This window comes from Pleurodeles waltl, chromosome 5, assembly GCF_031143425.1.
Source record: "Pleurodeles waltl isolate 20211129_DDA chromosome 5, aPleWal1.hap1.20221129, whole genome shotgun sequence".
In the NCBI taxonomy this organism is placed as follows: domain Eukaryota; kingdom Metazoa; phylum Chordata; class Amphibia; order Caudata; family Salamandridae; genus Pleurodeles; species Pleurodeles waltl.
Window position 1 is genome coordinate 1,323,059,209 of NC_090444.1, and position 27,221 is coordinate 1,323,086,429.

At 45.1% G+C, this 27,221-nt stretch overlaps 1 long non-coding RNA gene and 6 other non-coding genes across 7 annotated transcripts in view; all 7 read left to right on the plus strand.

Moving 5' to 3' along the window:
* LOC138296451 (uncharacterized) overlaps positions 1–27,221 on the plus strand; it is a 204,961-nt gene that overhangs the window by 12,663 nt on the left and 165,077 nt on the right. The window contains exons 3-8 of the long non-coding RNA XR_011203833.1: positions 4,028–4,077; positions 6,374–6,427; positions 8,958–9,007; positions 11,301–11,354; positions 13,886–13,935; positions 18,920–18,973. This is a non-coding gene — a long non-coding RNA (uncharacterized lncRNA). The remainder of the gene's footprint in view (positions 1–4,027; positions 4,078–6,373; positions 6,428–8,957; positions 9,008–11,300; positions 11,355–13,885; positions 13,936–18,919; positions 18,974–27,221) is intronic.
* On the plus strand, positions 3,702–3,788 carry LOC138297947 (small nucleolar RNA SNORD103/SNORD85). Its single transcript, XR_011204486.1, has one exon. It is a non-coding gene; the product is annotated as a small nucleolar RNA SNORD103/SNORD85 (small nucleolar RNA).
* On the plus strand, positions 4,381–4,448 carry LOC138297971 (small nucleolar RNA SNORD50). The gene has a single exon (XR_011204509.1). It is a non-coding gene; the product is annotated as a small nucleolar RNA SNORD50 (small nucleolar RNA).
* On the plus strand, positions 8,632–8,718 carry LOC138297948 (small nucleolar RNA SNORD103/SNORD85). The gene has a single exon (XR_011204487.1). It is a non-coding gene; the product is annotated as a small nucleolar RNA SNORD103/SNORD85 (small nucleolar RNA).
* LOC138297972 (small nucleolar RNA SNORD50) lies at positions 9,311–9,378 on the plus strand. The gene has a single exon (XR_011204510.1). It is a non-coding gene; the product is annotated as a small nucleolar RNA SNORD50 (small nucleolar RNA).
* Positions 13,560–13,646, plus strand: LOC138297949 (small nucleolar RNA SNORD103/SNORD85). Its single transcript, XR_011204488.1, has one exon. It is a non-coding gene; the product is annotated as a small nucleolar RNA SNORD103/SNORD85 (small nucleolar RNA).
* LOC138297974 (small nucleolar RNA SNORD50) lies at positions 16,930–16,997 on the plus strand. The gene has a single exon (XR_011204511.1). It is a non-coding gene; the product is annotated as a small nucleolar RNA SNORD50 (small nucleolar RNA).

The window sequence follows — 27,221 nt, forward strand, 5'->3', positions numbered from 1 at the left end:
AGACACACTGCTTGCCAGCTTGTGTGTGCTAGTGAGGACAAAACGAGTAAGTCGACATGGCACTCCCTTCAGGGTGCCATGCCAGCCTCTCACTGCCTATGCAGTATAGGTAAGACACCCCTCTAGCAGGCCTTACAGCCCTAAGGCAGGGTGCACTATACCATAGGTGAGGGTACCAGTGCATGAGCATGGTACCCCTACAGTGTCTAAACAAAACCTTAGACATTGTAAGTGCAGGGTAGCCATAAGAGTATATGGTCTGGGAGTCTGTCAAACACGAACTCCACAGCACCATAATGGCTACACTGAAAACTGGGAAGTTTGGTATCAAACTTCTCAGCACAATAAATGCACACTGATGCCAGTGTACATTTTATTGTAAAATACACCACAGAGGGCACCTTAGAGGTGCCCCCTGAAACTTAACCGACTATCTGTGTAGGCTGACTAGTTTTAGCAGCCTGCCACAAACCGAGACATGTTGCTGGCCCCATGGGGAGAGTGCCTTTGTCACTCTGAGGCCAGTAACAAAGCCTGCACTGGGTGGAGATGCTAACACCTCTCCCAGGCAGGAATTGTCACACCTGGCGGTGAGCCTCAAAGGCTCACCTCCTTTGTGCCAACCCAGCAGGACACTCCAGCTAGTGGAGTTGCCCGCCCCCTCCGGCCAGGCCCCACTTTTGGCGGCAAGGCCGGAGAAAATAATGAGAATAACAAGGAGGAGTCACTGGCCAGTCAGGACAGCCCCTAAGGTGTCCTGAGCTGAGGTGACTCTAACTTTTAGAAATCCTCCATCTTGCAGATGGAGGATTCCCCCAATAGGATTAGGGATGTGACCCCCTCCCCTTGGGAGGAGGCACAAAGAGGGTGTACCCACCCTCAGGGCTAGTGGCCATTGGCTACTAACCCCCCAGACCTAAACACGCCCTTAAATTTAGTATTTAAGGGCTACCCTGAACCCTAGAAAATTAGATTCCTGCAACTACAAGAAGAAGGACTGCCTAGCTGAAAACCCCTGCAGCGGAAGACCAGAAGACGACAACTGCCTTGGCTCCAGAAACTCACCGGCCTGTCTCCTGCCTTCCAAAGATCCTGCTCCAGCGACGCCTTCCAAAGGGACCAGCGACCTCGACATCCTCTGAGGACTGCCCCTACTTCGAAAAGACAAGAAACTCCCGAGGACAGCGGACCTGCTCCAAGAAAAGCTGCAACTTTGTTTCCAGCAGCTTTAAAGAACCCTGCAAGCTCCCCGCAAAAGGCGTGAGACTTGCAACACTGCACCCGGCGACCCCGACTCGGCTGGTGGCGATCCAACACCTCAGGAGGGACCCCAGGACTACTCTAAGACTGTGAGTACAAAAACCTGTCCCCCCTGAGCCCCCACAGCGCCGCCTGCAGAGGGAATCCCGAGGCTTCCCCTGACCGCGACTCTTTGAATCCAAAGTCCCGACACCTGGGAGAGACCCTGCACCCGCAGCCCCCAGGACCTGAAGGACCGGACTTTCACTGGAGGAGTGACCCCCAGGAGTCCCTCTCCCTTGCCCAAGTGGAGGTTTCCCCGAGGAACCCCCCCCTGGCCTGCCTGCAGCGCTGAAGAGATCCCTAGATCTCCCATTGACTTCCATTACAAACCCGACGCTTGTTTCTACACTGCACCCGGCCGCCCCCGCGCTGCTGAGAGTGAAATTTCTGTGTGGGCTTGTGTCCCCCCCGGTGCCCTACAAAACCCCCCTGGTCTGCCCTCCGAAGACGCGGGTACTTACCTGCAAGCAGACCGGAACCGGGGCACCCCCTTCTCTCCATTCTAGCCTATGTGTTTTGGGCACCACTTTGAACTCTGCACCTGACCGGCCCTGAGCTGCTGGTGTGGTGACTTTGGGGTTGCTCTGAACCCCCAACGGTGGGCTACCTTGGACCAAGAACTGAACCCTGTAAGTGTCTTACTTACCTGGTAAAACTAACAAATACTTACCTCCCCTAGGAACTGTGAAAATTGCACTAAGTGTCCACTTTTAAAACAGCTATTTGTGAATAACTTGAAAAGTATACATGCAATTTTGATGATTTGAAGTTCCTAAAGTACTTACCTGCAATACCTTTCGAATGAGCTATTACATGTAGAATTTGAACCTGTGGTTCTTAAAATAAACTAAGAAAAGATATTTTTCTATATAAAAACCTATTGGCTGGATTTGTCTCTGAGTGTGTGTACCTCATTTATTGTCTATGTGTATGTACAACAAATGCTTAACACTACTCCTTGGATAAGCCTACTGCTCGACCACACTACCACAAAATAGAGCATTAGTATTATCTATTTTTACCACTATTTTACCTCTAAGGGGAACCCTTGGACTCTGTGCATGCTATTCCTTACTTTGAAATAGCACATACAGAGCCAACTTCCTACAATACTCATCTTTTAGGAAGTGAGAAGTTCTGGGCTTCCGACAAGCACATCAATGCAAACTCCAAAAGTAAATGGTAACCTGTAAAGCCATACTACCACCACAGAAGAATACAATAATTTGCTCTTGTTCAACAAAACTGTTTGCAGACAAGGGGAAATATGCTCACTAAACTGCAGACTCAATCCCCTCTAGGCAGTAGGATGAATTGTGTGATTTAGAGCTTTCCTCTTTCCTCTGCTCTTGTTCAACAAAACTGCAGACAAGGGGAATTATGCTCACTAAACTGCAGACTCAATCCCCTCTAGGCAGTAGGATGAATTGTGTGATTTAGAGCTTTCCTCTTCCGCTAATAGCCCACTAACGAGTATCAGCCTTTCGACGCAAAACTAAATACTGTGTAACGTCTCCATTGAATTGTGCTGCACCAAAGTCCATACCAGGGAACCAGATCACTGACTGGGTAGGAAAGACAGAGTGAAGAATGTAAGGAATGCACCCTTATTTCCACCCCTGCACCAGACCCTTTTTCGGCATGGAGGCTACAAGGCCTACCATGGGGCTCCCATGTAACCCCTGCGACATAACCTCTCTGTTATCTGGCTCATGGTCCAGCCAGATTCCATACACCACCCCTTTAGAAGGGGGAGAAGACTAAGAGGCAAAATGCCACACCCAGGATCGTCGCCGTATGTGGCTGGTTTGTGTCGCAGTTGAAGATAAAACTTGTAGAAAGAAAACATAATTTTGAACCTCGAGCAGTGATTGGCTGTCCGCACGGGCATGGGGCTTCCCTTAATATTGTGATCTCTCTAGTTGTTTGACTGGTCGACTTAATGACCTGTCCGTTTTTTTGCATATAAAACCATCAGGTGCTCTGCTCCATCTTTCACTGATGATACTTTTAGATTGCAGTCAGTCGCAGAGTGTGCACAGTAATTGTGAGTTTTCATGTTTAACTTGTAGGCTATATTTTTCAAATGTACCGCCTCTAAGTTGTGCTCTTTTATCTAGTAAGCTTTCTGTTCCTCTCCTTAATTCTTCACTCTGCTATTCCTTTCCCCCAGCCTTCGCGCCCTCAGGCAAATGAGTAGTGTGACTTAACTATTTGTCAGTGCCCCCTATATTTATTCTTACTTTGCTCGTTGCGTCTACCTTTCAGTTGTTCCTTTGTGACTTACAGGATTGAAGTGGCAATGTCTTAAGCCATGCCCATTCATGTTTCTCGGTCATGTGTTGTGCTCCTCCATCCTCGTTCCCTATCACCCATTGATTGCTGCCACTATGGGCCCGTCTGGCGATGATGATACACTTGCCCTCACTGAGAGCGAATGTTCGATAATGAGAAACCTACCATGTACTCAATGACCCTGAGCTGGACAGGGGCCCGTACAACATATTGCAGGTATACCTAGAAGCTACTATAGGTGTATTTGCAAGTAGAGCTTCCTGAGTGGGGCAAAAGGAGAGACGTTTGTGCTCTTCTCCTCTTTCAGTCTGTTCAGATTTGCTTTAGTTTCCAGCGCCAGTGAGGTAGGGATTTGCAAGGGTGATGAGTATTTACTGTTTCTTTCAACTCATCTACTAAATGGTGCCTAAAATACTGTCTTCTCATTTAGGAATGATGGCCCAAAGAAGGCTGCTGTTGTCTTAGCTACTTTTCCGAAAGGTAAGCAACCTTTTCAAGCTGGCCATTTATATTTTGTTGCTTAAATGTATTTTATTGTGCAATGTGGTGTGCTTCTCACATAGCTTTCTTAAGGCTTGGATCTCCATGCTTTGGAAACTATATGTGTGCCATAGCTTAACTCTTTATTTTGGGGGAACTTTTCTGGTCAGTATTTTGTTGGATATGCTCCGTATTTGAAAGACTGATTTGTCTATACTGCTTTTAGGAAGCACAGGTTCACTGTCTGATCGAAAAAGGTGGACTACGCTCCTGTACATGTGGTGTAAAAGCTAGCGTCAGTCTGAGTAAAGATGAGGCAATCCCGAAGCTGACTTCATGAGGAGAATTCATACAGATCTGACTCCTGAAATCTGTTTGGCTTTGCACACATGGCTATTGCTTACCGATTGCAACTAAGTGGAGTTCTCATAAAGATCAGATATGGTGGTTCTTGTGACTAGGGCAGTGATTAGACCTAAAGTGTGCTTTTAAAGGTTGACGCACTTTATGCAGCAACAATTGCTACAGCGTTCCGTTTGTATTGACCACATGTAGAAGCTTATTGATTATCAAATGGCTCTTGTTGTTTCATTTGCCAAGCTCGTATACTGTGGTGGTTAACCCAAACATTTGTCCCAAATCTCAAATCATAGACATTAATTCCTAAGAACAATTCCGTTGATCTTTGTCAGACGTACAAGATGCGTCAGTTAATGCTATCACCAAACCACCAAATCTAATGGCCAAAATGCCCCTAGTAAGACCTCAAGAACTTGCAGTTCTGTCTTGTCACAGTCATACTACTATCTTTCAGCACCCCATGCACTCTTGCTAATATTCTATTGTATTCCTCTGCCCTTTTGGCATGAATTCAGTTATGGTCCTGAAAGCTTTTACTGGGTGCAGATTTTAAATTGGCTGCAGTATTAACTTTTGAAAAATAGTAATCTCGAATGTGACTCAGAATGATATATGCAAATATTTATAAGCACCAAATGGTGTAACCAAGGTAGTCAAGTTTTGAGAATTGGCGTCAAGTGTCTCTGAATGATGTGCTGCATTAATACGTGTATTGTTGTAACATACCTGGCATCACTCATCGTGTCTAACATTTCTGGTATTTTGGAAAGTGGATGATGATAAGTACACTATTCTTGTTCAGTGAGTGCCAGTGAACCCACTCCTCTTTTCGCCTTCACTAAGGTAGCAGAAATCAACTGTGATAGAGCAACAGGCTTAATAATCTCTTGGTCACACATCACCCAAAAGCTCCCTCATTTCACCCCTAAGATTGAGTTGCACATCTCTTGTGTTCAACAGGATGGCACCTTTCTGCAAAATGTGTGCTCAAAACCTTTTATACAAAGAACGTTGTCATAGAAAACATCTCCAAAACATTTCAAAATATATTTCACTGGCAGAGGCATTTATCTGCTCCACCAGCAACACTTTGTTTCTGTACGTGGTGTCAGTGTGGTCCCTAATCAACCCACGTAATTAGGTGTGTGTTGTCAGATACATTATTGTGTAACTGCCCCTGTCCTTAATCTCCTAAGTGGTCTTCATACTAGCCCTAAATATTGATGTAGTACTCAGCAAACGCTACACACTTAATATAGGAGGTCTTCAATGGCACATTCATCAGAAATTCTTTAAACATGCACTGAGATAAAATAGTTGACGGTAAAGCTGAATCAGTTATACCTCTTTATCTGCTGCTAACATCCATTGTGATACTCCTTTATTCACATCATTTATTTTCTCCTTTCTGTGACTTAATCTCACTGTGCTATCATGTTCCCTAAACACACTTTTAAAAGTGGCCAGTATTTTGCACTCCTTTCCCACTGCTGGACAATCAGAATAGCTTACCTCATGTCCTTGAACCACATTTTAAACAGATAGCTCCCTTTCTCCCTTCCATTGCATAAGACCTTATTTCTCTTTACACACAACATTGACAGTAGCGTGAATCAATTATGCTTTTTCTTGCGAACCCCCGAGCAGGTTACATTAACTTCTCGAACCGCTTGGCTGTTGTAATATTTTTCTTCAGGTTTGGATTTTGGCCACAGAGCGATCTTTCATGAACATTTTTTGATTGAGCATTAGTCTCAATTTGGCCTCTGACATATCGGTCTATGCAGATTCCAGTTTCACTGTGTATCAGCTGGAAATCCTTAGTACAGCCATATATTTGTCATTAGATTCCTGCTTCCCTTGTTTCTACTAGAAGCTGTGGGCTATTACTTTGAAACGTGGTCCTATTTAAATTGCTATTTCTCTTGATTCACAGCTCCAGTGTACTCCTGCCACTTGCCAAATTCAGCTGATTTTGGCTCAATTTCCAGTAAGTGATTGCATTTCTTTGTCCCTCAGCACCCAGGGAATTAAACAGTACTTCAAATCGCTTTCTATCAATGTCTACCAAGTGATGTTTGAAAGCTCTGTGCTATTGTTTTCGCTTATTTTGTTTTGTCTTCATGGTGGAAAATTGCACTAGGTGGTTGCGCACTCCGCAGCGCTGCCATGGTTAAGCCCCACAGTTTCTCTTTAGCTTTTCATTGCACTTTGTGAAAATAACTCTGACACCAGTTTGCAACTTCCACAAAACTAGTCCCAGTGCTCTTCATTTCTTGGGTCCCCATAGCATTTAATTCAGTAAGCTGTAATTGCATGCTAGTCTTGTTGTACCAGTATAAGTTATCACTCGTCTTTTAGAACATTGGACGTTTTTGTGTCTACGATTTAGCGTGTAAACAAAAAAGGACCACTGAATTTTCTGACCTTGCTTCTAGGTGCAACTGCATACTTTGTATTGTAGGTCAGCCCCAATGTTCGCATGCTGTGATGTGTGTGCCTGACCTCGACTGATCAGCACTTTATTGCTCTGGCTGTCCTCACTCGAGCAGTATGTTAGATATCCACAGCCTTCCTGCCTGTGACGCTCCCCTCTGTTGCACTGCAGGTGTCCTGTCTGCCGCCCGCTGCACTTGATGTACTTTTTCTCGTTCTCTGGAACTGGTTCTTCGGTTGGCACTTTTCTCCCAACTTTACACAACAGGCTCAAATCCGCTGATATTCATCGCAGAAAGGATGTGGTGATTTATACCTACAAGCAAATCGATTATTCAGAAATAAATCTTGAACAGTTTTGTGATGGGTGTGTGAAGTAGTTTGCTTTTAATTGTCAAGAGCCTGTCTGAATACTGCCACCAGTTGGGATCCAGGCTGCAACTAATGGCCCCAGCCGGAATCTATAACATACTCATCTTTTAGGAAGTGAGAAGTTCTGGGCTTCCGACAAGCACATCAATGCAAACTCCAAAAGTAAATGGTAACCTGTAAAGCCATACTACCACCACAGAAGAATACAATAATTTGCTCTTGTTCAACAAAACTGTTTGCAGACAAGGGGAAATATGCTCACTAAACTGCAGACTCAATCCCCTCTAGGCAGTAGGATGAATTGTGTGATTTAGAGCTTTCCTCTTTCCTCTGCTCTTGTTCAACAAAACTGCAGACAAGGGGAATTATGCTCACTAAACTGCAGACTCAATCCCCTCTAGGCAGTAGGATGAATTGTGTGATTTAGAGCTTTCCTCTTCCGCTAATAGCCCACTAACGAGTATCAGCCGTTCGACGCAAAACTAAATACTGTGTTACGTCTCCATTGAATTGTGCTGCACCAAAGTCCATACCAGGGAACCAGATCACTGACTGGGTAGGAAAGACAGAGTGAAGAATGTAAGGAATGCACCCTTATTTCCACCCCTGCACCAGACCCTTTTTCGGCATGGAGGCTACAAGGCCTACCATGGGGCTCCCATGTAACCCCTGCGACATAACCTCTCTGTTATCTGGCTCATGGTCCAGCCAGATTCCATACACCACCCCTTTAGAAGGGGGAGAAGACTAAGAGGCAAAATGCCACACCCAGGATCGTCGCCGTATGTGGCTGGTTTGTGTCGCAGTTGAAGATAAAACTTGTAGAAAGAAAACATAATTTTGAACCTCGAGCAGTGATTGGCTGTCCGCACGGGCATGGGGCTTCCCTTAATATTGTGATCTCTCTAGTTGTTTGACTGGTCGACTTAATGACCTGTCCGTTTTTTTGCATATAAAACCATCAGGTGCTCTGCTCCATCTTTCACTGATGATACTTTTAGATTGCAGTCAGTCGCAGAGTGTGCACAGTAATTGTGAGTTTTCATGTTTAACTTGTAGGCTATATTTTTCAAATGTACCGCCTCTAAGTTGTGCTCTTTTATCTAGTAAGCTTTCTGTTCCTCTCCTTAATTCTTCACTCTGCTATTCCTTTCCCCCAGCCTTCGCGCCCTCAGGCAAATGAGTAGTGTGACTTAACTATTTGTCAGTGCCCCCTATATTTATTCTTACTTTGCTCGTTGCGTCTACCTTTCAGTTGTTCCTTTGTGACTTACAGGATTGAAGTGGCAATGTCTTAAGCCATGCCCATTCATGTTTCTCGGTCATGTGTTGTGCTCCTCCATCCTCGTTCCCTATCACCCATTGATTGCTGCCACTATGGGCCCGTCTGGCGATGATGATACACTTGCCCTCACTGAGAGCGAATGTTCGATAATGAGAAACCTACCATGTACTCAATGACCCTGAGCTGGACAGGGGCCCGTACAACATATTGCAGGTATACCTAGAAGCTAATATAGGTGTATTTGCAAGTAGAGCTTCCTGAGTGGGGCAAAAGGAGAGACGTTTGTGCTCTTCTCCTCTTTCAGTCTGTTCAGATTTGCTTTAGTTTCCAGCGCCAGTGAGGTAGGGATTTGCAAGGGTGATGAGTATTTACTGTTTCTTTCAACTCATCTACTAAATGGTGCCTAAAATACTGTCTTCTCATTTAGGAATGATGGCCCAAAGAAGGCTGCTGTTGTCTTAGCTACTTTTCCGAAAGGTAAGCAACCTTTTCAAGCTGGCCATTTATATTTTGTTGCTTAAATGTATTTTATTGTGCAATGTGGTGTGCTTCTCACATAGCTTTCTTAAGGCTTGGATCTCCATGCTTTGGAAACTATATGTGTGCCATAGCTTAACTCTTTATTTTGGGGGAACTTTTCTGGTCAGTATTTTGTTGGATATGCTCCGTATTTGAAAGACTGATTTGTCTATACTGCTTTTAGGAAGCACAGGTTCACTGTCTGATCGAAAAAGGTGGACTACGCTCCTGTACATGTGGTGTAAAAGCTAGCGTCAGTCTGAGTAAAGATGAGGCAATCCCGAAGCTGACTTCATGAGGAGAATTCATACAGATCTGACTCCTGAAATCTGTTTGGCTTTGCACACATGGCTATTGCTTACCGATTGCAACTAAGTGGAGTTCTCATAAAGATCAGATATGGTGGTTCTTGTGACTAGGGCAGTGATTAGACCTAAAGTGTGCTTTTAAAGGTTGACGCACTTTATGCAGCAACAATTGCTACAGCGTTCCGTTTGTATTGACCACATGTAGAAGCTTATTGATTATCAAATGGCTCTTGTTGTTTCATTTGCCAAGCTCGTATACTGTGGTGGTTAACCCAAACATTTGTCCCAAATCTCAAATCATAGACATTAATTCCTAAGAACAATTCCGTTGATCTTTGTCAGACGTACAAAATGCGTCAGTTAATGCTATCACCAAACCACCAAATCTAATGGCCAAAATGCCCCTAGTAAGACCTCAAGAACTTGCAGTTCTGTCTTGTCACAGTCATACTACTATCTTTCAGCACCCCATGCACTCTTGCTAATATTCTATTGTATTCCTCTGCCCTTTTGGCATGAATTCAGTTATGGTCCTGAAAGCTTTTACTGGGTGCAGATTTTAAATTGGCTGCAGTATTAACTTTTGAAAAATAGTAATCTTGAATGTGACTCAGAATGATATATGCAAATATTTATAAGCACCAAATGGTGTAACAAAGGTAGTCAAGTTTTGAGAATTGGCGTCAAGTGTCTCTGAATGATGTGCTGCATTAATACGTGTATTGTTGTAACATACCTGGCACCACTCATCGTGTCTAACATTTCTGGTATTTTGGAAAGTGGATGATAAGTACACTATTCTTGTTCAGTGAGTGCCAGTGAACCCACTCCTCTTTTCGCCTTCACTAAGGCAGCAGAAATCAACTGTGATAGAGCAACAGGCTTAATAATCTCTTGGTCACACATCACCCAAAAGCTCCCTCATTTCACCCCTAAGATTGAGTTGCACATCTCTTGTGTTCAACAGGATGGCACCTTTCTGCAAAATGTGTGCTCAAAACCTTTTATACAAAGAACTTTGTCATAGAAAACATCTCCAAAACATTTCAAAATATATTTCACTGGCAGAGGCATTTATCTGCTCCACCAGCAACACTTTGTTTCTGTACGTGGTGTCAGTGTGGTCCCTAATCAACCCACGTAATTAGGTGTGTGTTGTCAGATACATTATTGTGTAACTGCCCCTGTCCTTAATCTCCTAAGTGGTCTTCATACTAGCCCTAAATATTGATGTAGTACTCAGCAAACGCTACACACTTAATATAGGCGGTCTTCAATGGCACATTCATCAGAAATTCTTTAAACATGCATTGAGATAAAATAGTTGACGGTAAAGCTGAATCAGTTATACCTCTTTATCTGCTGCTAACATCCATTGTGATACTCCTTTATTCACATCATTTATTTTCTCCTTTCTGTGACTTAATCTCACTGTGCTATCATGTTCCCTAAACACACTTTTAAAAGTGGCCAGTATTTTGCACTCCTTTCCCACTGCTGGACAATCAGAATAGCTTACCTCATGTCCTTGAACCACATTTTAAACAGATAGCTCCCTTTCTCCCTTCCATTGCATAAGACCTTATTTCTCTTTACACACAACATTGACAGTAGCGTGAATCAATTATGCTTTTTCTTGCGAACCCCCGAGCAGGTTACATTAACTTCTCGAACCGCTTGGCTGTTGTAATATTTTTCTTCAGGTTTGGATTTTGGCCACAGAGCGATCTTTCATGAACATTTTTTGATTGAGCATTAGTCTCAATTTGGCCTCTGACATATCGGTCTATGCAGATTCCAGTTTCACTGTGTATCAGCTGGAAATCCTTAGTACAGCCATATATTTGTCATTAGATTCCTGCTTCCCTTGTTTCTACTAGAAGCTGTGGGCTATTACTTTGAAACGTGGTCCTATTTCAATTGCTATTTCTCTTGATTCACAGCTCCAGTGTACTCCTGCCACTTGCCAAATTCAGCTGATTTTGGCTCAATTTCCAGTAAGTGATTGCATTTCTTTGTCCCTCAGCACCCAGGGAATTAAACCGTGCTTCAAATCGCTTTCCATCAATGGCTACCAAGTGATGTTTGAAAGCTCTGTGCTATTGTTTTCGCTTATTTTGTTTTGTCTGCATGGTGGAAAATTGCACTAGGTGGTTGCGCACTCCGCAGCGCTGCCATGGTTAAGCCCCACAGTTTCTCTTTAGCTTTTCATTGCACTTTGTGAAAATAACTCTGACACCAGTTTGCAACTTCCACAAAACTAGTCCCAGTGCTCTTCATTTCTTGGGACCCCATAGCATTTAATTCAGTAAGCTGTAATTGCATGCTAGTCTTGTTGTACCAGTATAAGTTATCACTCGTCTTTTAGAACATTGGACGTTTTTGTGTCTACGATTTAGCGTGTAAACAAAAAAGGACCACTGAATTTTCTGACCTTGCTTCTAGGTGCAACTGCATACTTTGTATTGTAGGTCAGCCCCAATGTTCGCATGCTGTGATGTGTGTGCCTGACCTCGACTGATCAGCACTTTATTGCTCTGGCTGTCCTCACTCGAGCAGTATGTTAGATATCCACAGCCTTCCTGCCTGTGACGCTCCCCTCTGTTGCACTGCAGGTGTCCTGTCTGCCGCCCGCTGCACTTGATGTACTTTTTCTCGTTCTCTGGAACTGGTTCTTCGGTTGGCCACTTTTCTCCCAACTTTACACAACAGGCTCAAATCCGCTGATATTCATCGCAGAAAGGATGTGGTGATTTATACCTACAAGCAAATCGATTATTCAGAAAGAAATCTTGAACAGTTTTGTGATGGGTGTGTGAAGTAGTTTGCTTTTAATTGTCAAGAGCCTGTCTGAATACTGCCACCAGTTGGGATCCAGGCTGCAACTAATGGCCCCAGCCGGAATCTATAACATACTCATCTTTTAGGAAGTGAGAAGTTCTGGGCTTCCGACGAGCACATCAATGCAAACTCCAAAAGTAAATGGTAACCTGTAAAGCCATACTACCACCACAGAAGAATACAATAATTTGCTCTTGTTCAACAAAACTGTTTGCAGACAAGGGGAAATATGCTCACTAAACTGCAGACTCAATCCCCTCTAGGCAGTAGGATGAATTGTGTGATTTAGAGCTTTCCTCTTTCCTCTGCTCTTGTTCAACAAAACTGCAGACAAGGGGAATTATGCTCACTAAACTGCAGACTCAATCCCCTCTAGGCAGTAGGATGAATTGTGTGATTTAGAGCTTTCCTCTTCCGCTAATAGCCCACTAACGAGTATCAGCCTTCCGACGCAAAACTAAATACTGTGTTACGTCTCCATTGAATTGTGCTGCACCAAAGTCCATACCAGGGAACCAGATCACTGACTGGGTAGGAAAGACAGAGTGAAAAATGTAAGGAATGCACCCTTATTTCCACCCCTGCACCAGACCCTTTTTCGGCATGGAGGCTACAAGGCCTACCATGGGGCTCCCATGTAACCCCTGCAACATAACCTCTCTGTTATCTGGCTCATGGTCCAGCCAGATTCCATACACCACCCCTTTAGAAGGGGGAGAAGACTAAGAGGCAAAATGCCACACCCAGGATCGTCGCCGTATGTGGCTGGTTTGTGTCGCAGTTGAAGATAAAACTTGTAGAAAGAAAACATAATTTTGAACCTCGAGCAGTGATTGGCTGTCCGCACGGGCATGGGGCTTCCCTTAATATTGTGATCTCTCTAGTTGTTTGACTGGTCGACTTAATGACCTGTCCGTTTTTTTGCATATAAAACCATCAGGTGCTCTGCTCCATCTTTCACTGATGATACTTTTAGATTGCAGTCAGTCGCAGAGTGTGCACAGTAATTGTGAGTTTTCATGTTTAACTTGTAGGCTATATTTTTCAAATGTACCGCCTCTAAGTTGTGCTCTTTTATCTAGTAAGCTTTCTGTTCCTCTCCTTAATTCTTCACTCTGCTATTCCTTTCCCCCAGCCTTCGCGCCCTCAGGCAAATGAGTAGTGTGACTTAACTATTTGTCAGTGCCCCCTATATTTATTCTTACTTTGCTCGTTGCGTCTACCTTTCAGTTGTTCCTTTGTGACTTACAGGATTGGAGTGGCAATGTCTTAAGCCATGCCCATTCATGTTTCTCGGTCATGTGTTGTGCTCCTCCATCCTCGTTCCCTATCACCCATTGATTGCTGCCACTATGGGCCCGTCTGGCGATGATGATACACTTGCCCTCACTGAGAGCGAATGTTCGATAATGAGAAACCTACCATGTACTCAATGACCCTGAGCTGGACAGGGGCCCGTACAACATATTGCAGGTATACCTAGAAGCTACTATAGGTGTATTTGCAAGTAGAGCTTCCTGAGTGGGGCAAAAGGAGAGACGTTTGTGCTCTTCTCCTCTTTCAGTCTGTTCAGATTTGCTTTAGTTTCCAGCACCAGTGAGGTAGGGATTTGCAAGGGTGATGATTATTTACTGTTTCTTTCAACTCATCTACTAAATGGTGCCTAAAATACTGTCTTCTCATTTAGGAATGATGGCCGAAAGAAGGCTGCTGTTGTCTTAGCTACTTTTCCGAAAGGTAAGCAACCTTTTCAAGCTGGCCATTTATATTTTGTTGCTTAAATGTATTTTATTGTGCAATGTGGTGTGCTTCTCACATAGCTTTCTTAAGGCTTGGATCTCCATGCTTTGGAAACTATATGTGTGCCATAGCTTAACTCTTTATTTTGGGGGAACTTTTCTGGTCAGTATTTTGTTGGATATTGTAGGAAGTTGGCTCTGTATGTGCTATTTCAAAGTAAGGAATAGCATGCACAGAGTCCAAGGGTTCCCCTTAGAGGTAAAATAGTGGTAAAAATAGATAATACTAATGCTCTATTTTGTGGTAGTGTGGTCGAGCAGTAGGCTTATCCAAGGAGTAGTGTTAAGCATTTGTTGTACATACACATAGACAATAAATGAGGTACACACACTCAGAGACAAATCCAGCCAATAGGTTTTGTTATAGAAAAATATCTTTTCTTAGTTTATTTTAAGAACCACAGGTTCAAATTTAACATGTAATATCTTGTTTGAAAGGTATTGCAGGTAAGTACATTAGGAACTTTGAATCATTTCAATTGCATGTATACTTTTCAAGTTATTCACAAATAGCTATTTCAAAAGTGGACACTTAGTGCAATTTTCACAGTTCCTGGGGGAGGTAAGTTTTTGTTAGTTTTACCAGGTAAGTAAGACACTTACAGGGTTCAGTTCTTGGTCCAAGGTAGCCCACCGTTGGGGGTTCAGAGCAACCCCAAAGTCACCACACCAGCAGCTCAGGGCCGGTCAGGTGCAGAGTTCAAAGTGGTGCCCAAAACGCATAGGCTAGAATGGAGAGAAGGGGGTGCCCCGGTTCCGGTCTGCTTGCAGGTAAGTACCCGCGTCTTTGGAGGGCAGACCAGGGGGGTTTTGTAGGGCACCGGGGGGGACACAAGCCCACACAGAAATTTCACCCTCAGCAGCGCGGGGGCGGCCGGGTGCAGTGTAGAAACAAGCGTCGGGTTTGCAATGTTAGTCTATGAGAGATCAACGGATCTCTTCAGCGCTGCAGGCAGGCAAGGGGGGGCTTCCTCGGGGAAACCTCCACTTGGGCAAGGGAGAGGGACTCCTGGGGGTCACTTCTCCAGTGAAAGTCCGGTCCTTCAGGTCCTGGGGGCTGCGGGTGCAGGGTCTTTTCCAGGCGTCGGGACTTAGGTTTCAGAGAGTCGCGGTCAGGGGAAGCCTCGGGATTCCCTCTGCAGGCGGCGCTGTGGGGGCTCAGGGGGGACAGGTTTTGGTACTCACAGTCGGAGAGTAGTCCGGGGGTCCTCCCTGAGGTGTTGGTTCTCCACCAGCCGAGTCGGGGTCGCCGGGTGCAGTGTTGCAAGTCTCACGCTTCTTGCGGGGAGTTGCAGGGGTCTTTAAAGCTGCTCCTTGAAACAAAGTTGCAGTCTTTTTGGAGCAGGTCCGCTGTCCTCGGGAGTTTCTGGTCGTCGTCGAAGCAGGGCAGTCCTCAGGATTCAGAGGTCGCTGGTCCCTTTGGAAGGCGTCGCTGGAGCAGAGTTCTTTGGAAGGCAGGAGACAGGCCGGTGAGTTTCTGGAGCCAAGGCAGTTGTTGTCTTCTGGTCTTCCTCTGCAGGGGTTTTCAGCTGGGCAGTCCTTCTTCTTGTTGTCGCAGGAATCTAATTTTCTAGGGTTCAGGGTAGCCCTTAAATACTAAATTTAAGGGCGTGTTTAGGTCTGGGGGGTTAGTAGCCAATGGCTACTAGCCCTGAGGGTGGGTACACCCTCTTTGTGCCTCCTCCCAAGGGGAGGGGGTCACAATCCTAACCCTATTGGGGGAATCCTCCATCTGCAAGATGGAGGATTTCTAAAAGTTAGAGTCACCTCAGCTCAGGACACCTTAGGGGTTGTCCTGACTGGCCAGTGACTCCTCCTTGTTATTCTCATTATTTTCTCCGGCCTTGCCGCCAAAAGTGGGGGCCGGGCCGGAGGGGGCGGGCAACTCCACTAGCTGGAGTGTCCTGCGGTGCTGTGACAAAGGGGTGAGCCTTTGAGGCTCACCGCCAGGTGTTACAGCTCCTGCCTGGGGGCGGTGTTAGCATCTCCACCCAGTGCAGGCTTTGTTACTGGCCTCAGAGTGACAAAGGCACTCTCCCCATGGGGCCAGCAACATGTCTCTAGTGTGGCAGGCTGCTGGAACTAGTCAGCCTACACAGATAGTCGGTTAAGTTTCAGGGGGCACCTCTAAGGTGCCCTCTGGGGTGTATTTTGCAATAAAATGTACACTGGCATCAGTGTGCATTTATTGTGCTGAGAAGTTTGATACCAAACTTCCCAGTTTTCAGTGTAGCCATTATGGTGCTGTGGAGTTCGTGTTTGACAGACTCCCCGACCATATACTCTTATGGCTACCCTGCACTTACAATGTCTAAGGTTTTGTTTAGACACTGTAGGGGTACCATGCTCATGCACTGGTACCCTCACCTATGGTATAGTGCACCCTGCCTTAGGGCTGTAAGGCCTGCTAGAGGGGTGACTGACCTATACTTGCATAGGCAGTGAGAGGCTGGCATGGCACCCTGAGGGGAGTGCCATGTCGACTTACTCGTTTTGTTCTCACTAGCACACACAAGCTGGTAAGCAGTGTGTCTGTGCTGAGTGAGAGGTCTCCAGGGTGGCATAAGACATGCTGCAGCCCTTAGAGACCTTCCTTGGCATCAGGGCCCTTGGTACTAGAAGTACCAGTTACAAGGGACTTATCTGGATGCCAGGGTCTGCCAATTGTGGATACAAAAGTACAGGTTAGGGAAAGAACACTGGTGCTGGGGCCTGGTTAGCAGGCCTCAGCACACTTTCAATTGTAAACATAGCATCAGCAAAGGCAAAAAGTCAGGGGGCAACCATGCCAAGGAGGCATTTCCTTACAGATATGCTCCGTATTTGAAAGACTGATTTGTCTATACTGCTTTTAGGAAGCACAGGTTCACTGTCTGATCGAAAAAGGTGGACTACGCTCCTGTACATGTGGTGTAAAAGCTAGCGTCAGTCTGAGTAAAGATGAGGCAATCCCGAAGCTGACTTCATGAGGAGAATTCATACAGATCTGACTCCTGAAATCTGTTTGGCTTTGCACACATGGCTATTGCTTACCGATTGCAACTAAGTGGAGTTCTCATAAAGATCAGATATGGTGGTTCTTGTGACTAGGGCAGTGATTAGACCTAAAGTGTGCTTTTAAAGGTTGACGCACTTTATGCAGCAACAATTGCTACAGCGTTCCGTTTGTATTGACCACATGTAGAAGCTTATTGATTATCAAATGGCTCTTGTTGTTTCATTTGCCAAGCTCGTATACTGTGGTGGTTAACCCAAACATTTGTCCCAAATCTCAAATCATAGACATTAATTCCTAAGAACAATTCCGTTGATCTTTGTCAGACGTACAAGATGCGTCAGTTAATGCTATCACCAAACCACCAAATCTAATGGCCAAAATGCCCCTAGTAAGACCTCAAGAACTTGCAGTTCTGTCTTGTCACAGTCATACTACTATCTTTCAGCACCCCATGCACTCTTGCTAATATTCTATTGTATTCCTCTGCCCTTTTGGCATGAATTCAGTTATGGTCCTGAAAGCTTTTACTGGGTGGAGATTTTAAATTGGCTGCAGTATTAACTTTTGAAAAATAGTAATCTCGAATGTGACTCAGAATGATATATGCAAATATTTATAACCACCAAATGGTGTAACAAAGGTAGTCAAGTTTTGAGAATTGGCGTCAAGTGTCTCTGAATGATGTGCTGCATTAATACGTGTATTGTTGTAACATACCTGGCATCACTCATCGTGTCTAAAATTTCTGGTATTTTGGAAAGTGGATGATAAGTACACTATTCTTGTTCAGTGAGTGCCAGTGAACCCACTCCTCTTTTCGCCTTCACTAAGGCAGCAGAAATCAACTGTGATACAGCAACAGGCTTAATAATCTCTTGGTCACACATCACCCAAAAGCTCCCTCATTTCACCCCTAAGATTGAGTTGCACATCTCTTCTGTTCAACAGGATGGCACCTTTCTGCAAAATGTGTGCTCAAAACCTTTTATACAAAGAACTTTGTCATAGAAAACATCTCCAAAACATTTCAAAATATATTTCACTGGCAGAGGCATTTATCTGCTCCACCAGCAACACTTTGTTTCTGTACGTGGTGTCAGTGTGGTCCCTAATCAACCCACGTAATTAGGTGTGTGTTGTCAGATACATTATTGTGTAACTGCCCCTGTCCTTAATCTCCTAAGTGGTCTTCATACTAGCCCTAAATATTGATGTAGTACTCAGCAAACGCTACACACTTAAGATAGGCGGTCTTCAATGGCACATTCATCAGAAATTCTTTAAACATGCATTGAGATAAAATAGTTGACGGTAAAGCTGAATCAGTTATACCTCTTTATCTGCTGCTAACATCCATTGTGATACTCCTTTATTCACATCATTTATTTTCTCCTTTCTGTGACTTAATCTCACTGTGCTATCATGTTCCCTAAACACACTTTTAAAAGTGGCCAGTATTTTGCACTCCTTTCCCACTGCTGGACAATCAGAATAGCTTACCTCATGTCCTTGAACCACATTTTAAACAGATAGCTCCCTTTCTCCCTTCCATTGCATAAGACCTTATTTCTCTTTACACACAACATTGACAGTAGCGTGAATCAATTATGCTTTTTCTTGCGAACCCCCGAGCAGGTTACATTAACTTCTCGCACCGCTTGGCTGTTGTAATATTTTTCTTCAGGTTTGGATTTTTACCACAGAGCGATCTTTCATGAACATTTTTTGATTGAGCATTAGTCTCAATTTGGCCTCTGACATATCGGTCTATGCAGATTCCAGTTTCACTGTGTATCAGCTGGAAATCCTTAGTACAGCCATATATTTGTCATTAGATTCCTGCTTCCGTTGTTTCTACTAGAAGCTGTGGGCTATTACTTTGAAACGTGGTCCTATTTAAATTGCTATTTCTCTTGATTCACAGCTCCAGTGTACTCCTGCCACTTGCCAAATTCAGCTGATTTTGGCTCAATTTCCAGTAAGTGATTGCATTTCTTTGTCCCTCAGCACCCAGGGAATTAAACGGTACTTCAAATCGCTTTCTATCAATGTCTACCAAGTGATGTTTGAAAGCTCTGTGCTATTGTTTTTGCTTATTTTGTTTTGTCTGCATGGTGGAAAATTGCACTAGGTGGTTGCGCACTCCGCAGCGCTGCCATGGTTAAGCCCCACAGTTTCTCTTTAGCTTTTCATTGCACTTTGTGAAAATAACTCTGACACCAGTTTGCAATTTCCACAAAACTAGTCCCAGTGCTCTTCATTTCTTGGGTCCCCATAGCATTTAATTCAGTAAGCTGTAATTGCATGCTAGTCTTGTTGTACCAGTATAAGTTATCACTCGTCTTTTAGAACATTGGACGTTTTTGTGTCTACGATTTAGCGTGTAAACAAAAAAGGACCACTGAATTTTCTGACCTTGCTTCTAGGTGCAACTGCATACTTTGTATTGTAGGTCAGCCCCAATGTTCGCATGCTGTGATGTGTGTGCCTGACCTCGACTGATCAGCACTTTATTGCTCTTGCTGTCCTCACTCGAGCAGTATGTTAGATATCCACAGCCTTCCTGCCTGTGACGCTCCCCTCTGTTGCACTGCAGGTGTCCTGTCTGCCGCCCGCTGCACTTGATGTACTTTTTCTTGTTCTCTGGAACTGGTTCTTCGGTTGGCCACTTTTCTCCCAACTTTACACAACAGGCTCAAATCCGCTGATATTCATCGCAGAAAGGATGTGGTGATTTATACCTACAAGCAAATCGATTATTCAGAAAGAAATCTTGAACAGTTTTGTGATGGGTGTGTGAAGTAGTTTGCTTTTAATTGTCAAGAGCCTGTCTGAATACTGCCACCAGTTGGGATCCAGGCTGCAACTAATGGCCCCAGCCGGAATCTATAACATACTCATCTTTTAGGAAGTGAGAAGTTCTGGGCTTCCGACGAGCACATCAATGCAAACTCCAAAAGTAAATGGTAACCTGTAAAGCCATACTACCACCACAGAAGAATACAATAATTTTCTCTTGTTCAACTAAACTGTTTGCAGACAAGGGGAAATATGCTCACTAAACTGCAGACTCAATCCCCTCTAGGCAGTAGGATGAATTGTGTGATTTAGAGCTTTCCTCTTTCCTCTGCTCTTGTTCAACAAAACTGCAGACAAGGGGAATTATGCTCTCTAAACTGCAGACTCAATCCCCTCTAGGCAGTAGGATGAATTGTGTGATTTAGAGCTTTCCTCTTCCGCTAATAGCCCACTAACGAGTATCAGCCTTTCGACGCAAAACTAAATACTGTGTTACGTCTCCATTGAATTGTGCTGCACCAAAGTCCATACCAGGGAACCAGATCACTGACTGGGTAGGAAAGACAGAGTGAAGAATGTAAGGAATGCACCCTTATTTCCACCCCTGCACCAGACCCTTTTTCGGCATGGAGGCTACAAGGCCTACCATGGGGCTCCCATGTAACCCCTGCGACATAACCTCTCTGTTATCTGGCTCATGGTCTAGCCAGATTCCATACACCACCCCTTTAGAAGGGGGAGAAGACTAAGAGGCAAAATGCCACACCCAGGATCGTCGCCGTATGTGGCTGGTTTGTGTCGCAGTTGAAGATAAAACTTGTAGAAAGAAAACATAAGTTCGATGGCATCTGTCGCTGTAGATACACATGGTATGCATGAGCTCGCCATCTGGTGTTGGGTCGGAGTGTTACAAGTTGTTTTTCTTCGAAGAAGTGTTTTCGAGTCACGGGACCGAGTGACTCCTCCTTCTGTGCTCATTGCGCATGGGCGTCGACTCCATCTTCGATTGTTTTCTTTCCGCCATCGGGTTCGGACGTGTTCCTGTCGCTCCGAGTTTCGGAACGGAAAGATAGCTGAAAACGGAAGATTTTCGACGGTATCGTTGCGATCCGGTTCGAGATAGACACATACGACGACGCGTTGAACATCGAAGCGCTTCGGTGCCCTTCGGGGTAGATTTCGGCACCCCGTCGGGGCCTAGTCGGCCCGACCGCGTGGAGAACAACGCCGATGGAACGGACCCCGTTTCGATCCTGCCCCGAATGCCACAACAAATATCCTTATACGGACCTACACTCGGTCTGTAACCTGTGCCTGTCACCCGAGCACAGCGAAGAATCCTGTGAGGCCTGTCGGGCGTTCCGGTCCCGAAAAACTCTGCGCGACCGTCGAGCGAGAAGACTGCAGATGGCGTCCACGCCAAAGGAGCGTCGACAGTTCGAGACAGAAGAGGAACAGGAGGAATCCTTTTCCATCCAGGATTCAGACTCCGACGAGCTAGACTCTACAAAAACTGTGAGTAAGACGTCGAGATCAGAACTTAAAAAAGGAAAGAAGGCCCAGGGGACGCCACTGCCAACCGGCCATGGCTCCACCCAAATTCTCGGTGACCAACAATCGGCACCGAAAAAGGCCCATTCAGTGTCGAGATCGTCCGACTTCGGTCGAGACACCGGCACGCAGCCTCCTCGGGACCGAGAGAGTGCTAAACAGAAGCATCGACACCGAGAGTTCGGTGTCGACACGGATCGACGCCGAGACAGTGGCGCCGAAGACCATAGAGGCCAAGAATTTTCGGCACAGAAAAAGAGGAAGGTTACCTCGGAGCCGAAAAAACAATCAACAGGGTTTTCGGAGCCGAAAAAAGCGACATCAGACCCTGTTTCAGGCTCCTATACTGAAGAGCATTCTATGTCTTCACAAATGAAGAAACATAGATTTGAACAAGAACTGCAATCCACTGACGTGGATCACACGCAAAAGCGTATCTTTATTCAGCAGGGGACTGGGAAGATCAGTACCCTTCCACCTGTCAAACGAAAGAGAACGCTTCAGTTTACTCCTCAGCAACAAACAGCACAAAAGGTAACACCTCCTCCCTCGCCTCCACCTGTAACTCCGGCTTCGCCAACTTACACCCCGTCACATTCGCCAGCTCACACCGCCATGAGCCACGATGACCAAGATCAGGATGCGTGGGACTTGTACGACGCACCAGTGTCTGATAACAGCCCAGACACATACCCAACTAGGCCATCACCACCGGAAGACAGCACAGCCTACTCACAAGTGGTGGCTAGAGCAGCACTATTCCATAATGTGGAACTACACTCGGAACAAGTAGAGGATGATTTTTTATTTAACACCCTCTTTTCAACCCACAGCTCCTACCAAAGCCTGCCGATGCTCCCAGGCATGCTACGCCATGCAAAGGACATTTTCAAGGAGCCAGTTAAAAGTAGGGCAGTGACGCCTAGGGTGGACAAAAAGTATAAGGCGCCTCCTACGGACCCTGTATTCATCACCTCTCAGCTGCCACCAGATTCTGTGGTGGTAGGGGCTGCCAGAAAACGGGCAAATTCACACACTTCTGGGGATGCACCTCCCCCAGATAAAGAAAGCAGGAAGTTCGATGCAGCCGGGAAGAGGGTTGCTGTCCAAGCAGCAAACCAGTGGCGCATCGCAAATTCACAAGCGCTGCTAGCGCGATACGACAGAGCCCACTGGGATGAGATGCAGCATCTCATTGAACATCTCCCAAAAGATCTGCAAAAAAGAGCAAAACAGGTTGTTGAGGAGGGTCAAAACATTTCCAACAATCAAATACGCTCCTCCATGGATGCAGCAGACACGGCCGCAAGGACCATTAATACGTCGGTTACCATCCGTAGGCACGCATGGCTCAGAACGTCTGGATTCAAGCCAGAAATTCAGCAGGCAGTGCTTAACATGCCAGTAAACGAAAAACTTCTGTTCGGTCCGGAGGTCGACACAGCCATAGAAAAGCTCAAGAAGGACACTGACACTGCCAAGGCCATGGGGGCACTCTACTCCCCGCAGAGCAGAGGATCTTATAACACCTTCCGCAAAACACCTTTTAGAGGAGGGTTTCGGGGTCAGGCCACACAAGCTAGCACCTCACAGTCCGCACCGCCCACCTACCAGGGACAGTACAGGGGAGGTTTTCGGGGCCAGTATAGAGGGGGGCAATTCCCTAGGAATAGAGGAAGATTTCAAAGCCCCAAAACCACTACCAACAAGCAGTGACTCACACGTCACTCACCCCTCCCACACAACACCAGTGGGGGGGAGTATACGTCAATATTACGAAGCATGGGACAAAATAACTACAGACACATGGGTCCTAGCAATTATCCAACATGGTTATTGCATAGAATTCCTGCAATTCCCCCCAGACATACCACCAAAAACACAAAATTTATCAAAATACCATTCACAGCTTCTAGAGATAGAAGTTCAAGCACTACTGCAAAAAAATGCAATAGAATTAGTACCAAGCACACAAATAAACACAGGAGTTTATTCACTGTACTTCTTGATACCAAAAAAGGACGAAACACTGAGACCAATTCTAGACCTCAGAGTAGTAAACACATTCATCAAATCAGACCACTTTCACATGGTCACACTACAAGAAGTGTTACCATTGCTCAAAAAACACAACTACATGACAACCCTAGACCTCAAGGACGCATATTTCCATATACCAATACATCAATCACACAGGAAATATCTAAGGTTTGTATTCAAAGGAATACATTACCAATTCAAAGTATTGCCTTTTGGTTTAACAACCGCTCCAAGAGTATTCACAAAATGCCTAGCAGTAGTCGCTGCACACATCAGAAGGCAGCAAATACATGTGTTCCCGTATCTAGACGACTGGCTAATCAAAACCAGTTCGCTCACACAATGCTCAAACCACACAAATCAAGTCATACAAACCCTCTACAAACTAGGGTTCACCGTCAACTTTGCAAAATCAAACATTCTGCCAAGCAAAGTACAGCAATATCTAGGAGCCATAATAGACACGACAAAAGGAGTAGCAACGCCAACTCCACAAAGGATCCACAATTTCAACAGAGTCATTCAACACATGTCTCCAAACCAAACAATACAAGCAAGAACAATACTACAGCTCCTAGGCATGATGTCCTCATGCATAGCCATTGTCCCAAACGCAAGACTGCACATGAGGCCCTTACAACAGTGCCTAGCCTCACAGTGGTCTCAAGCACAGGGTCACCTTCTAGATCTGGTGTTGCTAGACCGCCAAACTTACCTCTCGCTTCTATGGTGGAACAGTATAAATTTAAACATAGGGCGGCCTTTCCAAGACCCAGTGCCACAGTACGTAATAACAACAGATGCTTCCATGACAGGGTGGGGAGCACATCTCAATCAACAACAACATAAGAGGACAATGGAACATACATCAAACAAAACTGCATATAAATCATCTAGAATTATTAGCAGTTTTTCAAGCACTAAAAGCTTTCCAACCAATCATAACCCACAAATACATCCTTGTCAAAACAGACAACATGACAACGATGTATTATCTAAACAAACAAGGAGGAACACATTCAACGCAGTTAAGCTTGTTAGCTCAAAAAATATGGAAGTGGACAATCCACCATCAAATTGGTCTAATAGCACAGTTTATTCCGGGGATCCAGAATCAGCTGGCAGACAATCTCTCTCGAGATCACCAGCAAGTCCACGAATGGGAAATCCACCCACAGATTCTGAACACCTACTTCACACTCTGGGGAACACCACAAATAGACTTATTTGCAACAAAAGAGAACGCAAAATGCCAAAACTTCGCGTCCAGATACCCACACAAGCAATCCCAAGGCAATGCCCTATGGATGAACTGGTCAGGAATATTTGCTTACGCTTTTCCTCCTCTCCCTCTCCTTCCTTACCTAGTAAACAAATTGAGTCAAAACAAACTCAAACTCATTTTAATAGCACCAACGTGGGCAAGACAACCCTGGTACACAACACTGCTAGATCTGTCTGTAGTACCACACATCAAACTGCCCAACAAACCAGATCTGTTAACGCAACACAACCAACAGATCAGACACCCGGACCCAGCATCGCTGAATCTAGCAATCTGGCTCCTGAAATCCTAGAATTCGGGCACTTACAACTTAGCCAAGAGTGTATGGAAGTCATAAAGCAGGCCAGAAGGCCATCCACTAGACACTGCTACGCAAGTAAGTGGAAAAGATTTGTTTGGTACTGCCATCATAATCAGATACAACCACTAGACGCAACTCCAAAACATATAGTAAATTACTTGCTCCATTTACAAAAAGCAAAGCTAGCCTTCTCTTCTATTAAAATACACCTTGCAGCAATATCTGCATACCTGCAAACTACCTATTCAACTTCCTTGTATAGGATACCAGTTATCAAAGCATTCATAGAAGGGCTTAAAAGAATTATACCACCAAGAACACCACCTGTTCCTTCATGGAACCTAAACGTGGTTCTAACAAGACTCATGGGCCCACCTTTCGAACCCATGCACTCTTGCGGAATACAATTCCTAACCTGGAAAGTTGCCTTTCTCATCGCCATTACATCTCTAAGAAGAGTAAGTGAAATTCAAGTGTTCACAACACAAGAGCCTTTTATACAAATACATAAAAATAAGGTCGTCCTACGACCTAATCCAAAATTTTTACCAAAAGTTATTTCACCATTCCATCTAAATCAAACGGTAGAACTACCAGTTTTTTTCCCACAGCCAGATTCTGTGGCTGAAAGAGCACTACATACATTAGATGTCAAAAGAGCATTAATGTACTACATTGACAGAACAAAAAACATCAGAAAAACTAAACAGCTATTTCTCTTCCAGGGGATCCTCATCAATAGTCATAAACATTGAATATTCCCGCCCTTGTGCGGGGACCCCGGAGCATATATAAAATATATACACATTATACATGTGTAACAAACAGTCATGCAGGCTATCATGTTAAAAACAGGCTAAAATGCTTTATTTCTATGAAGTTTTTTTTTTTTTTTTTTTAAGTACTACAATAGAGCATAAATAAGTAGCCAAGCTCCTAAAACTAGGCTTGGGGAAGTAAGCAGTAGCAAACTCTAGTGAAAAAATAGAGAAAACTGCATTGAAAAACAATGAAGCATTCTTAGCCAATAGGCTGCATGTAGGTTAACACAGGAGAACCATAAAAACTTTGTGTAAGGAAATGCCTCCTTGGCATGGTTGCCCCCTGACTTTTTGCCTTTGCTGATGCTATGTTTACAATTGAAAGTGTGCTGAGGCCTGCTAACCAGGCCCCAGCACCAGTGTTCTTTCCCTAACCTGTACTTTTGTATCCACAATTGGCAGACCCTGGCATCCAGATAAGTCCCTTGTAACTGGTACTCCTAGTACCAAGGGCCCTGATGCCAAGGAAGGTCTCTAAGGGCTGCAGCATGTCTTATGCCACCCTGGAGACCTCTCACTCAGCACAGACACACTGCTTACCAGCTTGTGTGTGCTAGTGAGGACAAAACAAGTAAGTCGACATGGCACTCCCCTCAGGGTGCCATGCCAGCCTCTCACTGCCTATGCAGTATAGGTAAGACACCCCTCTAGCAGGCCTTACAGCCCTAAGGCAGGGTGCACTATACCATAGGTGAGGGTACCAGTGCATGAGCATGGTACCCCTACAGTGTCTAAATAAAACCTTAGACATTGTAAAGTGCAGGGTAGCCATAAGAGTATATGGTCTGGGAGTCTGTCAAACACGAACTCCACAGCACCATAATGGCTACACTGAAAACTGGGAAGTTTGGTATCAAACTTCTCAGTACAATAAATGCACACTGATGCCAGTGTACATTTTATTGTAAAATACACCACAGAGGGCACCTTAGAGGTGCCCCCTGAAACTTAACCGACTATCTGTGTAGGCTGACTAGTTTTAGCAGCCTGCCACAAACCGAGACATGTTGCTGGCCCCATGGGGAGAGTGCCTTTGTCACTCTGAGGCCAGTAACAAAGCCTGCACTGGGTGGAGATGCTAACACCTCCCCCAGGCAGGAATTGTCACACCTGGCGGTGAGCCTCAAAGGCTCACCTCCTTTGTGCCAACCCAGCAGGACACTCCAGCTAGTGGAGTTGCCCGCCCCCTCCGGCCAGGCCCCACTTTTTGGCGGCAAGGCCGGAGAAGATAATGAGAAAAACAAGGAGGAGTCACTGACCAGTCAGGACAGCCCCTAAGGTGTCCTGAGCTGAGGTGACTCTAACTTTTAGAAATCCTCCATCTTGCAGATGGAGGATTCCCCCAATAGGGTTAGGAATGTGACCCCCTCCCCTTGGGAGGAGGCACAAAGAGGGTGTACCCACCCTCAGGGCTAGTAGCCATTGGCTA